Genomic DNA, 13,697 nt, shown 5'->3' on the forward strand with positions numbered 1-13,697 from the left:
TCTGCCTTGCCAGCGTTAGCCTAGGACAGACCGCGGTTCGATCCCCCGGTGTCCCATATGGTCCCCCAAGCCAGGAGCAACTTCTGAGCGCATAGCCAGGAGTAACCCCTGAGCGTTACCGGGTGTGGCCCAAAAACCAAAAAAAAAAAAAAAAAAACCAAGTCAGCCACTTGCAAGACATCTATTTCTGCTGGGCTATCGCTCCAGCCTTCAACTCTCATCTTACTTTTGCAAGATCTTTCTCCACAGCCCGAGTGGACATCTCTCCCCATCACCCTGAATCCGTGAGTACCTGCTGTTCTCTGCTGTACCCTGAGAAACAGTTTCACAGCTGGCAACCGTGAGTCCATCTTCCAGAACACGAGAGAAACCATCAGACTTGCACCCCAGTCCCGGAGCTCAGATTCCAAAGCTTTGAACTCTGGTCTCGCCCTCTCACCTCAGCTTCCCGATAAAGAGGAGGGTGTGCAGGGCTACCCCCAGGTGCTGGTGAGTAGCTTCAGGCAGAACTGGACGATGTTCCCCCAACACACACAGCTACTGGCCAAAGGGTGCCAAGGGTCCTGAGCTATTGGTGTCTCCGCTCCCAGGCGAGCTGAGCCTTGTCTCCTTCCCACAGGCCTGGCTCTGAGCACCTCTGGGCAGCCTCTGGCCCGGCCTCCAACAGCTCCAGAATGACCTGGCCTAGCCTGAGGACCAGCTGGGACCCCTCAAGGCTTCCTCCTTGCTTTACCTGGGCAATGGTCCCACAGAAAGTGGCAGAGCCTACTGTGGGCCCTCCTTTCTGCAGGGGAGCAGCTCAGACCTAAAACCCCAAAGACCCTCCAAGGCATAAGCCACGGGAGTCTGGGAGCAAACACAGCAGGCAAGAAGGGTATTGGCCTTGCACACGGCCAACCCGGGTTCAATTCCTAGCACCCCATAGGGTCCCCCGAGCCCTGCCATGAGTCAGCCCTGAGCACCCTCCAGGTGTGGCCCAAAAGCAAAACAAAACAATGAAACTGAGAATCCCCAAAGCTGGAGGCAAGAACAGCCTTATCTGGGTCTAGAGGGGGGCCCAGGCAGTGAAAAGCCTCCCCTGAACATCTTTCAGGAGAATTTAGCCAAGTTATAAGATACCAGACAGCAGACTCCTGCTGTCTTAGTAGAGAAAGAAGTGATGATGGTTGTCCTGGTCCAGGCCTGAAGAACCCCCCCACCCAGCCTCTCCCTGCTGCCCCCTGGGGAGCTGCCAATCCCAGAAGCTCCCTAGAGGGAAGGGAACAGGGCTTGCTCTCTCCCTCGCTCTCACCTCCACCCTAAGCACAGACACCTCGTGTGCGCCACTCATGTGTTGGGGAAACTGTGATCACAGGCTCATTTGCTAAGTGCATGGCCCCAGGGACCAGATTTTCTGGCCCCATCGGATGGCCTGGCCTCGGGACCACCCCCAAACGGGTGCAGGTAAGGCAGCGGCTCAGGGCGCCCAGCACGTGTGGGAACAGACAGCAGGGGAGAGGCAGAGACAGATGGACAGGCAGAACCCGGAGGCAGCAGAAGGTTATGAATAAAGAGGAGCCGCGAGGGCGCAAAAAAAGGACCCGCTCCCGGGGGCTGGGGGGTGGCGGGGCCCGTTCAGGGGAACAGAGACCTGGGAACATCCATCTCACGGTGCCATTGGTGCCAATGGGGTGCGCTGCTCCCTGTGGGGTGGAGGCCCCCCTGGTACGTCCAGGATGATCCTAGGATGCTGATGATGATGTGGGGTGAGGGGTACACCCAGGGAAGCCGCGCTGTGCCCGGTATGGGGTTCAGCCTGGTTCTTCCCCTGTGCTGGTTTAAAAAAATCCAAGAAGTCTACACGCATGTCGGCAGCGCGTCGGGCCCCATTTGTCTTTGTAAGGGAGCGACCAGCCGGGTGTGGAGATAAATAAACAGAGAGAGAGAGAGAGAGAGAGAGAGAGAGAGAGAGAGAGAGAGAGAGAGAGAGAGAGAGAGAGAGAGAGGAGAGAGAGAGAGAGAGAGAGAGAGAGAGAGAGAGAGAGAGAGAGAGAGAGAGAGAGAGAGAGAGAGAGAGAGAGAGAGAGAGAGAGAGAGAGAGAGAGAGAGAGAGAGAGAGAGAGAGAGAGAGAGAGCTAGAGAGAGAGACTGGAGCCCAGGCCTGCAGGCAGCCCGCACCACCAACGCAGCCAAAGAACATTTTCCTTTCAGCTCCCGCAGCCCAAGGCCTCTTCAGGCCCTGCCTCCCCTCTTCCCGCGCCCTGATCCCTGGGCCTCTGCCCTCTGCCTACCCTGACGCGTCTCGCTCCAAACTGCGCAGTGTTGCACAGACGCGCTGCCCGGGAGGGCGGAGGCCACCCACGCCCCACAGCATGGCACCAGCCAACCATGGCCACTAGGCCATGCTCAGGCCCGGGCAGCATCCTAGCATTATCAGACTCGGAAGGCCATGGGACCCAGAACTGGGCATTTCCTAACCACCTCCAAACCAAGAGCCCCTCCTTTCTGTCCGATACCCCCAAGACCCGGCAAGGCTCTAGGGGAGCAAGTGGTGGAAATGGCCAGAAGACCCCCAAACGTGGGCACCTAGAGGCCTCTCCTGAGCCTTCTGGACACCCCTAAGCCTTTGGGGGTCCTCCACTGATCCTGGAGGGTCTGAGGAGCTGGCCCCAGGGATGGCGCCCAGGAAGGGCACTGTCCTTGGTGCTGCCACAGGCCACAGGAGTCTGGTCACTAACTGCCAAGGCCCGGATGCTGCCCTGGTCCCTTGCGGTGCCAAAGCGGGGTGCACGCGGGTCCATACCCGGGGGCCTAAGGGGTAGGACAAGCCATCGAGGCCCCTGTGGGGGAGGGGCTCACCAGAGAACCCTAGTATCCAGCACAGGCCCACAGACACCCCCAGAAGCCTCCCCTGGCCATGCACGCAGCTGGCTGAGGGGGTTCCCCGACACCCAGTGCCGCTCCTGCGCCCCCAGGGCTCCCCCTGGGCACCCACGCCGCCGGGAAATAAGATTCCCGGAGCGTGCGCAACCCCGAGCCCACGCACAGCAAGGAGGTCTCGGTCCCCGCAGGGCCCCGGGGGCGGCATCGCCGAGCCTGCAGGTGTGGGGTGGGGGAGGCGCGCGCGCCCGGCCTCTGCGCGGCCCCCAAGAACCCCCTCCTCCACGCAGCTCCCGGGTGGAGGAAAACAGGGTGGGAGGAAAATGGGGGAGCTGCCCCAGCCCCGGCCAGCTCTGCTCTCCCGGCAACTTTCTCTCCTCCCGGGTCTCACCTGGAGGGGCTGGTCTGCAGGACCGCAGGGGTCCCCGCGAGCCACGCAGCCCGATTCAAACGCGCGCCCACCCCGCGCGGGGCCAGTTGCTAACGAGCCGAGCCGTTTGCCGCAATGTGGAGACTTGTGCGTGGTCTGCTTTTCGCCCACCGCGCACACCCAAGCCGGCTCTCCCCAGGCCTGCAAGACAGCCCACCCCCAGACACCCCCCGGCCGGCGACCCCGGCCCTATTAGGCGCGTTCGGCCCTGCCCGAGCGCGCCACTGGGCAGGAAATTAACCGCCCGGCGCGCGCGCCCAGCTGCGACTCGGCCCCGGCGCTGGCGCGGGGCGGGGGCGACTCCCCCAGGACCCGGCCCTGGGCCCCGCCGCCCCCACGTCTGGCTGGCCATCGGCGGGAGCCGGGGGGGGGGCCGCTGGGGAGTCGTTTATCAAAGTGAGCATTAAAAATAAATAAATCTCGTCTTCCCCACCCCCACCCCGCCCCCGGGAAAGGCATCCTCCATCCCCGCTGGACCAGGGCGCAGGCCAGATTTCTGGGCACACGTGAGAGAGGACCCCCCCCCGGGTCCCAGTCGGAGCCGCTGGCGCTGAGCCCCGAATGTCTCTCACGCCCCACTCCTACTCCGTGGCCTGGTCCCCGCGCGCGCTCGAGACGGCCGTGCGCCCCGGCCTGGAGACGCCTCCAGGGCCCCCCGGCAAACGCGCCGCCTCCGGGGCCACCGGGCCAGAAAGTTGAGATCGGGGACGCGCAGGGCCCCGGGGACGCGAGGCTCGGGAGGGAGACACATTCTGGGTTCCCGGAGGACCCCCCGGGCGCCTTCTGCAGGGTCCCCGCCGCTGCGCGCCGGCGCAGGGCGCAGGGCAAGGCGCTGGCACCGCGGAGCGCCCCTCTCGGGGAGCCCCGGGAGCCCCTAAGTCCATCCACACAACTCCTCTGGGTGCCCCAAGAGTCGCAGCCTTCCTCCCCGTGGACCCCCGCAGGGGTCCCGAGGCCGGGGGGTCGGGTCAGAGCCGGGGCGCCCCCGACACACTCACACCCCGGCCCCGGTTCGGCCGGACGCACCCCGCGGGGCCGGCCTCTCCCGGGTCCCCACCGGTCGGGGAGATCCCCGCGCCGGGCATTGTGCCGCCGCCGCCGCCGCCACGCCACCCCGCGCCGGGGACTCCCCCGCGTCTCCACGGAGCCCACCTCGCGGCCTGCGCCTCCGGGAGTCGCCCCTCGCGCCCCGGCGCGGCCACGTGCCGCCGCCCCCAGGCCAGGGCGGCCGGACCCTCGCCCAGAGGCTCCCGACCCCGCGGGCGCAGCTGGGCACCCGCGGCCCCCTCGCCGGGCTGCCCATCCCGTGCGCCCTCGCCGCCCCCCGCGCGCTCATGGCGACGGCGCCGGCGCCGGCGGAGCGGCCCAGGGCCGGGCGCGCGGCAGGCAGGCAGGCAGGCAGGCCGGCTACTCACCGGCTCAGCGCCCCGCGGCAGGTGACGGGGCCCCGGCGGCCATACCCCGGCTGCATCCCCGCGCCGGGCACGGAGAGCGGGTGGCGAGGGGCGCGCGGGCCGGGCGCGGGCGGCCGCCGCGTCGTCTCCACCGCCCGCGGCTGCGGCTGGGGCTGTCCGGGGAAGGCTCCGCCGCTCCGAGCGGCCCGGCTTCCTCCTCTTCCTCCTCTCCCTCTTCCTCCTCCGCCGCCGCCGCCGCCGCCCTCCTCCCGCTCGCTCGCTCTCTGGCGCGCGCGCTCGCTCTCTCTCGCTCTCGCTCTCGCAGCCTCGCTCGCCTCCCTCCGCTCGCTCGCTCCTCGCTCCTCTCCTCCCCCTCTCCGCCGCTTCTCGGCTCGCTCGGCTGCAGCGGGGAGACCGCGGGGAGGGGCCGGGCAGCACCCTCGGGACCACCCGGCTGGCCGCGGCGCGCACCACCCCGGAGCACCGGCGCACCGAAGGTGGGAGCAGCCAGCCGCGCTGGGGACTCCCTCCGGGGCCGCCTCCGGCCGAGCCCCGCCTCCCCTCCCCTTCTCCCCTCCTTTCTGCGAACGCTGGGGTGGGGGGATCTGCCCCGAAACAGGGGGGCCCCTTTTTCTCTCTGCGCTTATCTCCGGGAGGGATCCCCATCCACATCTGGGGTGGACAGTGCCAGGGATGGACCCACACATGCCCCCTTCTTCTGGACTTGGCTCTTGGCGTTCCCCCACACCGAGGCCTTGGCACGAGGGTCAGCACCGGCCAAGCCCGGGTTTCAGGAGAGCCTAAAAAGGGCTCAGGATGCCCCCCCCCCCTGCTGGTAGAGGAGGCAGGTGGGTGCGGCCCCTTCCAGCCTCTAGATCCTAGAGACCCTAGACCTGGGAGTGGGGTGTTTCCTGGGACCCAGCTGGGCAGAAATGAAGCATGGCGTGGGGACCTTGGGTCATAGTGCAGCCCCCAGATTGGCACTTACGAGTTCAGGTGAGGCCCCCAAAATCTGCAGGCGTGGGTAGAGCCTGTGTCTAAGGAGTTCGAGAGAACAGCTGGGGCACCCCCATTCTCGTCTCCACAAACAGACAGCTGTCCCCAGGTTGCTCTCATTTCCGGTGCTGCTTCTAGAACAGTCCAGTGGGGCCTGGAATGGGAGCCCAGCTCCCCCGTGGGAGGCAGAGCCTGGTGTCATGGCTGAGGTTTTGGGGGCTGCTGGGGCCTGGAGGATTCCAGAGCAGAGGCGCTGCTCAGCTTAAGGCCTGCAGCCTGGCTCTTGCCGCTCTCCCTCCCCACCAGGCCCGGAGTGCTAACCTGAGTCCTTGGTCCTTGTCCACTGGGCAGCCCAGGCGGTGACTGGATGTAGCCCCAGGGTCTCCGGTAAGCGGTTCTGAGGAAATAGCCGATCCACCTGGAAAATGCCGGTGTAACCCACAAAAAAAACCACCATTTTGGGGTTTTGATTGTTGGTTTGGGGGCCACACCTCACAATGGTCAAGGCTGACTCTAGGGGGCTGGAGAGATAGCATGGAGGTAAGACGTTTGCCCTGCATGCGGAAGGACAGTGGTTCAAATCTTGGCATCCCATATGGTCCCCCAAACCTGCCTGGAGTGATTTCTGAGCGTAGAACCAGGAGGAACCCCTGAGTGCTACCGGATGTGACCCCCCAAAAATAAAAAAAGCTGACTTTACGCTCAAGAATTATTCCTGGGGCTGGGCCGGAGAGATAGCATGGAAGTGGGTGTTTGCCTTGCTCCCATATGGTCCCCCAAGCCTGCCAGGAGTGATTTCTGAGCATGGAACCAGGAGTGATGCCCGAGTGCTGTCAGGTGTGACCCAAAGACCAAAAAAGAAGAATTATTCCTAGGAATGTTCAGGGGATTTGGGGTGCGGGCATCCAACCTGGGTTGCCTGTGCGAGTGCCCTCCCCCTGTGCTGGGCACCACAATTTCTGATCACTGGCAAGAATGTCTTAGCCCATTGTCCCCACTCTCCTCCCAGTCCCCCCACTTTATCCCTGTGGTCCTTAGAGGATTTGGGAGATAGCACATATGCTGTTGGGCTGGGAGGGTCATACATTGATTTGTTTTTAATATTTTATTTAGTGCATTGTGATTCACAAGTTATTCCTAGTTGGGTCTTAGACAGAAAATGTCTCAGGACCAATCCCAGCACCATGTCAACCTCCCTCCACAATGTGCCCTATGATTGTGTCAGAGATCATGTGTGGTTGTATGTGTTTTGGGGATCACACCCCATTGTGTGTGTTGTATTGAGCAACAATATTTGGGGGCTCACGTGTTTGTTGCATTGTAGGGTTGCATGTGTGGTTGTGTTGTGTTGTTTCAGGGGTCCTACACGTGACTGTGCATTTTGGGGTCTCATGTGGTTGTGTATTTGGGGGTTGTGTTGTTGTGTTGGAGTAGGGGATCCTTGGATGGCAGGACTGCACCTGACAGAGATTTGGGGTGCTGGACCCCGATCCTACATGTTCTAAAGCAGACCCAGAACTGGGGGCTGGTGCTTAGGTTATGTTCAGGTTGCCGGAACCTGCCCAGCCTGGCGCTGGTGGCACATGAGCACTGTGCTCAGAGCACTCTGGGAGAGGCTGACAGGTCCCTATGCTCCAGGCGGGGAGGGGGGAGTCTGTGGTAATGGGGAAGTCATAGGACCCCACTGCTGCCCTGTCCCCAGGTGATGCCTCAGCAGCCTTCCCCCTAGGCAGACACTCAACAGTGGGGGACGATCCCAGGCAGAAGGAGGAGCAGGAGAGCGAAAGGAGGAGCCTCGGCTCTCCAGCAGCAGCAGCCACACAGAATGGCTGAAGGACCTTCTCTGGCTGGGCCTCCCCAGCACAACGGACACACGCCCTCCCCTCGCCTCCACCTTCTCAGAGTTGCTGGGGAAGGTGCTTCAGAAAAGGCGAGGAGGGAGGGGAGGATGGGGAGGTGGAGAGGGAAGAGAGAGGAAGGAGAGAAGGAGGAAGGGGAGGAAAGGAGGGGGAGGAATAGAGCGAAGAAATGGAAGAGGGGAGAAAGGAAAGGAGGGAAGAGGGGAGGGGAGCGCACCCCCCGGAAGACACTGTCCTTATGTCCTTGCCCAGTTCCCCCTGGTTATACCCCAGCATCCCCCACCAGGTTCCCTGGGCCTGCCCCTGCCTGGCTGGTGAGAGAGATCAGGCCCCCCACATCCCTGTGACCCCACACTCCTCCCCTCCAATCTTTGTGCTTCCACATCCTCCTCCCCATCCCTGTGCTCCCACACCCCTTCTCTGCACCCATGCCCCACATCTGCCCAAAGCCCCCACACTCCTCCCTGTTCCCTTCCTAGCCTGTGCCTCCATCCTCCCACGTTCCTCCAGCTGCCCTCACTCCCCGTGCTCCCCAATGCTCCTCCCCACAGGAGGGCACAGACTCGACCTCCACTCAGCCCCAGTGCTGCTCTCTGTCCTGCCCCTCCTGCCAGACCTCCCTAGGGTTTCCCCTCCAAACCCACCAGCCTTGCAGGTCCCACTGCTGGAACCCCTTCCTCCTCCATCCCTAGGGAGCACCCTGGGGCCCAGGAACATGAGCCTGGATTCCCCTCAGGTGCCTGGTCAGGGCCCTGCTAGAAGCCGCCTGCCCCCCTTTTCTTCTCCAAGCCCCAGCTTCTGGGGCCAGCCTCTCCTGCCCCCTCCTATGCACATACACACACACATGTACACACACACACACACACACACACACACACACACACGCACGCACGCACGCACGCACGCACGCACGCCACCTACTTGGGGCGAGGGAACCTTCTGGAAACTCAGAAGAATCGCCCCCCAGCAAGACTCCATACAGGAAGGAACTCAGAGACCCCAGACAACCCTCAGAACCCCAGCCCGAATCCCAGCAGCCTCCCCTGTAGCCCACACACAGGCCACATATTGGGCCTGGCATCTCCCTACAGTCCCATGTCCCTGTCCCTGCCCCACGCGTGAGGACCTCAGTCCCCTGGGGCCCTTGCAAACCCTTCTGTTTTGGGCGAGGGCACGGGACAGCGGGTGCCCTGCGCTGTGTGACTTTTCCAGCCAGGGGTGGGGGCGGCATGTTCGTGGCTTCTGGGGAATAGGGGCCCCCAGTCTCTCCCTGCCTTTGCTCACACAAAACTTAAACCCCCAGCCAGCGAATTAAAAATAGGCAGAAGCCATCCGAGCTGTGTGTCTGCCTCGGAGCCACATTGCTAAGCAACCCAGGCGGCCCTGGGGGAGGTCGCCGCGCTGTGGCTCCCCGAAGAAGCTCCGGGGGCCCCTCTGAGCTCAGCTGGATGGAAGCAGAGGCAGGAGAAAAGCCTGGGTGGCAGGACAGACGCACAAGCCCCAGGCACCAGGAGGGGCAGCAGATTGGGGCCTCCGAAGCCGGATAACCTGCTGTCTCCTGAGCTCTGGGGTTGGGGTTTGCCCCAAGGCTGCCTGGCTCTAGGGTTCAGAGACAGGCGAAGGGAAGGTGGTGAGAGGCCTGGGAGCATGTGGTGGAGCAGGAAGAAACAGCTGGGGAGCTCCCACAACACCCCACTCTTTTTGGCTGTTGGTTTTGGGTGCCGCCCCCGAAGTGCTCAGGGCTCTTCCTGGCTCTGTGCTCAGAATCACTCCTGGCGGACTGGGAGAACCCTATGGGATGTCAGGGATCGAACCTGGGTTGGCAGCGTGCAAGGCAGACGCCCTCCCCGCTATGCTGTTACTCGACCCAAAGTTGTTTTTGTATTTGGGGGCATTTTTTGGACCATCCCCAGTGGTGCTCAGATGCTCCCTGTCTGTGCTCGGGATTAATCCCATGCAGGATTCCTGAGCTACTTGCCAGGCAAAAGCCCTCCCAGCTGCTGTATCTCCTGACCCTTTGCCAGGCCCGGTTAGGTTAAGAAGGAGGCAGGAGGGGCCGGGTAGGTGGCGCTGGAGGTAAGGTGTCTGCCTTGCAAGCGCTAGCCAAGGAAGGACCGCGGTTCGATCCCCCGGCGTCCCATATGGTCCCCCCAAGCCAGGGGCGATTTCTGAGCACATAGCCAGGAGTAACCCCTGAGCGTCAAACGGGTGTGGCCCAAAAACCAAAAAAAAAAAAAAAAAAAAAAAAAAAAATGAAGGAGGCAGGAGAGGCCGGAGAGATGGCATGGAGGTAAGGCGTTTGCCTTGCATGCAAAAGGACGGTAGTTCAAATCCAGACATCCTGAGCGCTGCCGGGTGTGACCCCTCCCCCCAAAAAAACAAACAAATGAGGCAGGAGCCAGAGCTGGGCAGAGACCCACAACCCCAAGGCCGAGACCAGAGCAGCTGCTTCTGGCCCACCCTGGCCCCTGATGGGACCCTCCCCCACTCCCCACTCTGCCCCCCTCGGCTCTTCTCTCTGGCCCTACCAGCGTTGGAGTGAGGCCTCTCTGTTCTGTGGAAGCCCGTCAAGATGCCAGGGAACCCTAAGAGACTCCCACAAGAGACCTCCAGAGATCTCCTGAGAGACCTTCAAATACTCAGAGACTTCTTAAGAGACCCACTCAGAGACCCTCAGAGACCCTCAGAGACTCCCTCAGAGACCGCCTCAGAGATACTCAGAGACTTCTTAAGAGACCCACTCAGAGACCCTCAGAGACCCTCAGAGGCTTCCTCAAAAACCACTTCAGAGACCCTCAGAGACTCCCTCAGAGACCTCCTCAAAGACCACTTCAGAGACCCTCAGAGACCCTCAGAGACCTCCTCAGAGATCCTCAGAGACACCTCAGAGACCCTCAGGGACCCCTCAGAGATCCCCTCAGAGACTCTCAGAGAGACTGAGAATCTCAAAGACCTCCTACGAAACCCTCAGAGAACCCACCTCAGAAACCTTGAGAACCCCTCAGAAAGGTCCTTAGAGAGCCCTAGAGAGACCCCTTCAGATATCCTCAGAGACCCACTCACATGTCCATGCATTTCTGTGTGTCCATCTGTGTGTCTGTCCATGCTTCCATCTGTGTCCATCATGTGTCTCTCTAAGTCAGTCCGTCTGTCTGTCCATGTGCCTGTCTGTGTGTCTGTCTGCAGGCCAATGTGTCTGCCCAGCTGTGTCCCTTCCCCAATCACTTCTTCCCTCCCTACACGGATCAGTGCTTGGCAACTTAGGGAGCTCTTGCTGATGTGACCCGGACGGGGCTGGTGGGCACCAAGGTGAAACCACAGCAAACCCTGGGTGCTGGGTGCCAGGGTAGGACCAAGATCCTGAGATGGGCCTGATCTTTGGTCTAAGCTGGCATGAACCCCAATGCCCTCTGTCACCTAGAAGTTTTTCCTAGGGAGTCTTCCTGCACCCTGCTGTCCCCCTGCTAGGCCTTCAGAGTCTGAGGGGCAGGAGGGAGCCTCTCCCAGTGGGAGAAGCAGGGTCTGGTCTGAGATGGGGGTGCCTGGCCTAGCTCCCCACTGTGGCCAGGCCTCCGCTGACAGCTCAGGCCTGGCCCTGGACCACTAATGCTCCAGCTTTCTGCTGCCTGTCCCTGCCTGCCACCCGCCCTGCAGCTGTGTGGATCCGCAGGGATGGGGACGGGGAGTCACCCTTCCAGGTGATGTTCCCCACTCCACCCCCTCAGGGAGGCGAATTTGGATCCAAAATAGCTCCTCTGCCTGGCACCGGAATCCAGAGCCTCTCCCACAACCCCGCCCAGATCCCAAGAGGGGCAGTAGGTGGGTGACAAAGCTCTCGGCACCAGAACCCCTCTTGCTGCTTCTCTCTGCTCTGCCTACCCTACGCATCCTGGAGACCCCCGGGCCCTTCTGAGGTGCTGCCTCTGGCTGGAACCCTCAGCACAGACAGACAGGGATGCACTTTCCACAGGGGGAGACGCAGCCAGGGGCTATGCTACTGTCATTGGAACCGAAGCGACATTCGTGCAGCCTGGACCAAATTCTGCTGTCTAGGGTGCTTTGTCCTGCATAAGTTTCCCTGCAGGACCTGAACATCACCATCATCCCCAAGTGAGACTCCCCACACTTCTGGGGATCCCCTCTCTGGACCCCAGATGTTTTGAGGTGAAATGAATAAACCCTAATTCATTCCTTGCTCCTCTTCTCCCCAAAGGCACCCACCAGGTCCCACCACCATCCCTCCTTCTCTCTGGACCCCTCAGTCCTAATGGGGTTATGATCTGGGGGTCCTGGGGTTCACCTCACATACGGGAGACCAAGTCAGTGCTGGACACTGAGGAAGGAAAGAATAAAGAAGCTAAAGGCATCATGGCTGAACAGAGAGCACAGTGGGGAGGGTGTTTGCCTTGCACATGGCTAACCCAGGTTCGATCCTCGGCATCCCTCAGAGATTCCCCCAAGCCTACCAGGAATGATTCCTGAGTGCAGAGTCAAGGGTCAGCCCTGAGCACCATTGGGTGTGGCCCAAACCTCCTTTCCAAGTGTGTGTGTGGGGGGGAAGATATGCCGCCATCTGTGTCCTGGGAGACAGGTCCCTTCCTGAGATGCTCAGGGACTCCCACGGTGCTGGATGGACAAGGAGCACCCTGCATTCAAAGTTTCAGAACCAAGTTTGGCCTCTGACTTCTTGTATAAGTCTTCAGTAGAGAAGCACTTGCCTTCCACGCAGCTGACCCAAATTTGATTTCCGGCATCTTACATGTTCTCCTGAGCCCTCCAGGAGTGATTCCTGAATGCAGAGCCAAGAGTAACCCCTGAGCATCATCAGGTGTGCCCCCATAACAGAAACAAACAGACATACAAAGAGTGTTATGGCACCCCCATTTCTTGGGAGCAGTGCCTTCCATATACTGGCCATGGGGTTCCAGGATGGCACCCTCCTCCTCGTGGGTCCATGAGCACTCAGAGCAAACGCCACCAAGATGTACTTAGCCTCTGACTCAGCACTTGGAAGATTTCACGTCAGGAGAAAATGGGGTGCAGAACACAGCCTGGACTCCAGATGGTTCTGGATGGTTCTTGGGTGGTTCTGGGCGAGTGTCTGCAAAACCAAACGGTATAGCCAACCATGAAATGCTTAGTCGTGTGCTCACTAAAAATAATAATAAATAATTTGTGTACTCATTAAAAATTCAATTTCAAGGAGCCAAAGCAACAGCATAGTGGGGAGAGCATTTGCCTTGTACGCAGCCAACCCGGGTTTGATCCCCGGCATCCCATAGGGTCCCCCAAGCCTGCCAGGAGTGATTCCTGAGCAAAGAGTCAGGAGTAACCCCTGAGCACTAGGTGTTGCCCAAAGATCAAAAAACAAACAAATAAACAAATAAAAAGGGGGTGTGCTAGTTTTGATTATGGGGAGGATGATTCTCTCCCAGCAATTATCATGGTTCTCCCTGAGGCTCTGGGCACGAGGTTCTGTCCTGACACTGCAGTGCCAGGATCATCTGGGCCCACTGGGGTCCGGGGGCTTCAAGGCTGCACAGCCGAGCTGGGCTCCAACGCCAATGGAAGGGACATCCCCACGGCTGGGCAGGCTCCGGTCTGGAGGTTCCACGGATCCTGGTTGGCTCCATGCAAGCAGGTGTGCCAGGTCTGACGCAGCCTATGGCACATACAGCCAACCCAGCCACTGGTGACCAGGCCTGCGGCTTCCTCCGAGCAGCTTCCAACAGGGTGTGGGCACCCCCTACCAAGGGAGGCTGGGGGGAAGCAGGGGGAGGATACAAACTTTCAATCCCCCCCTTTATTTTCTTGGTTTTCGGGCCACACCCAGTGACTATTCCTGGCCAGGTTCCTCCTGGCTCTCAGAAATCACTCCTGGCAGGCTCGGGGGACCATATGGGATGACCAGATTCAAACCCAGGTCTGTCCTGGGTAGGCTGCATGCAAGGCAAACGTCCTACTCTGTGCTATCTCTCCGACCCAGTTCCCCAGTTTCTATCTTGCTCACATTGGAACTTGGCCAGATGTAGAGACAGCAAAGGGCAAAGAGAAGCTACGTAGAGAAACAGGGACCTTCAAAATCATCAGAGGTGGCCTCGAGACCTGCACTCAGATCTGCAGGTGCAAGAGAAAAAAACAGGAAGAAGATCGAGACGC

The 13,697-nt window shown here is 60.8% G+C and overlaps 1 long non-coding RNA gene across 2 annotated transcripts in view; it reads right to left on the reverse strand.

Moving 5' to 3' along the window:
• The window catches only part of LOC126014010 (uncharacterized), a 92,621-nt gene extending 86,900 nt beyond the window's left edge, over positions 1-5,721 (reverse strand). Inside the window, exon 1 of one of the 2 annotated variants that reach the window (XR_007497561.1) lies at positions 5,672-5,721. This is a non-coding gene — a long non-coding RNA (uncharacterized LOC126014010). Of the gene's footprint in view, positions 1-1,630; positions 1,821-5,671 lie in introns of those variants that run through there. The other variant, XR_007497562.1, reaches the window with a different exon arrangement.
• Positions 5,722-13,697: the final 7,976 nt, after the last annotated feature.

This window comes from Suncus etruscus, chromosome 1, assembly GCF_024139225.1.
Source record: "Suncus etruscus isolate mSunEtr1 chromosome 1, mSunEtr1.pri.cur, whole genome shotgun sequence".
NCBI classification, from domain to species: Eukaryota; Metazoa; Chordata; class Mammalia; order Eulipotyphla; family Soricidae; genus Suncus; species Suncus etruscus.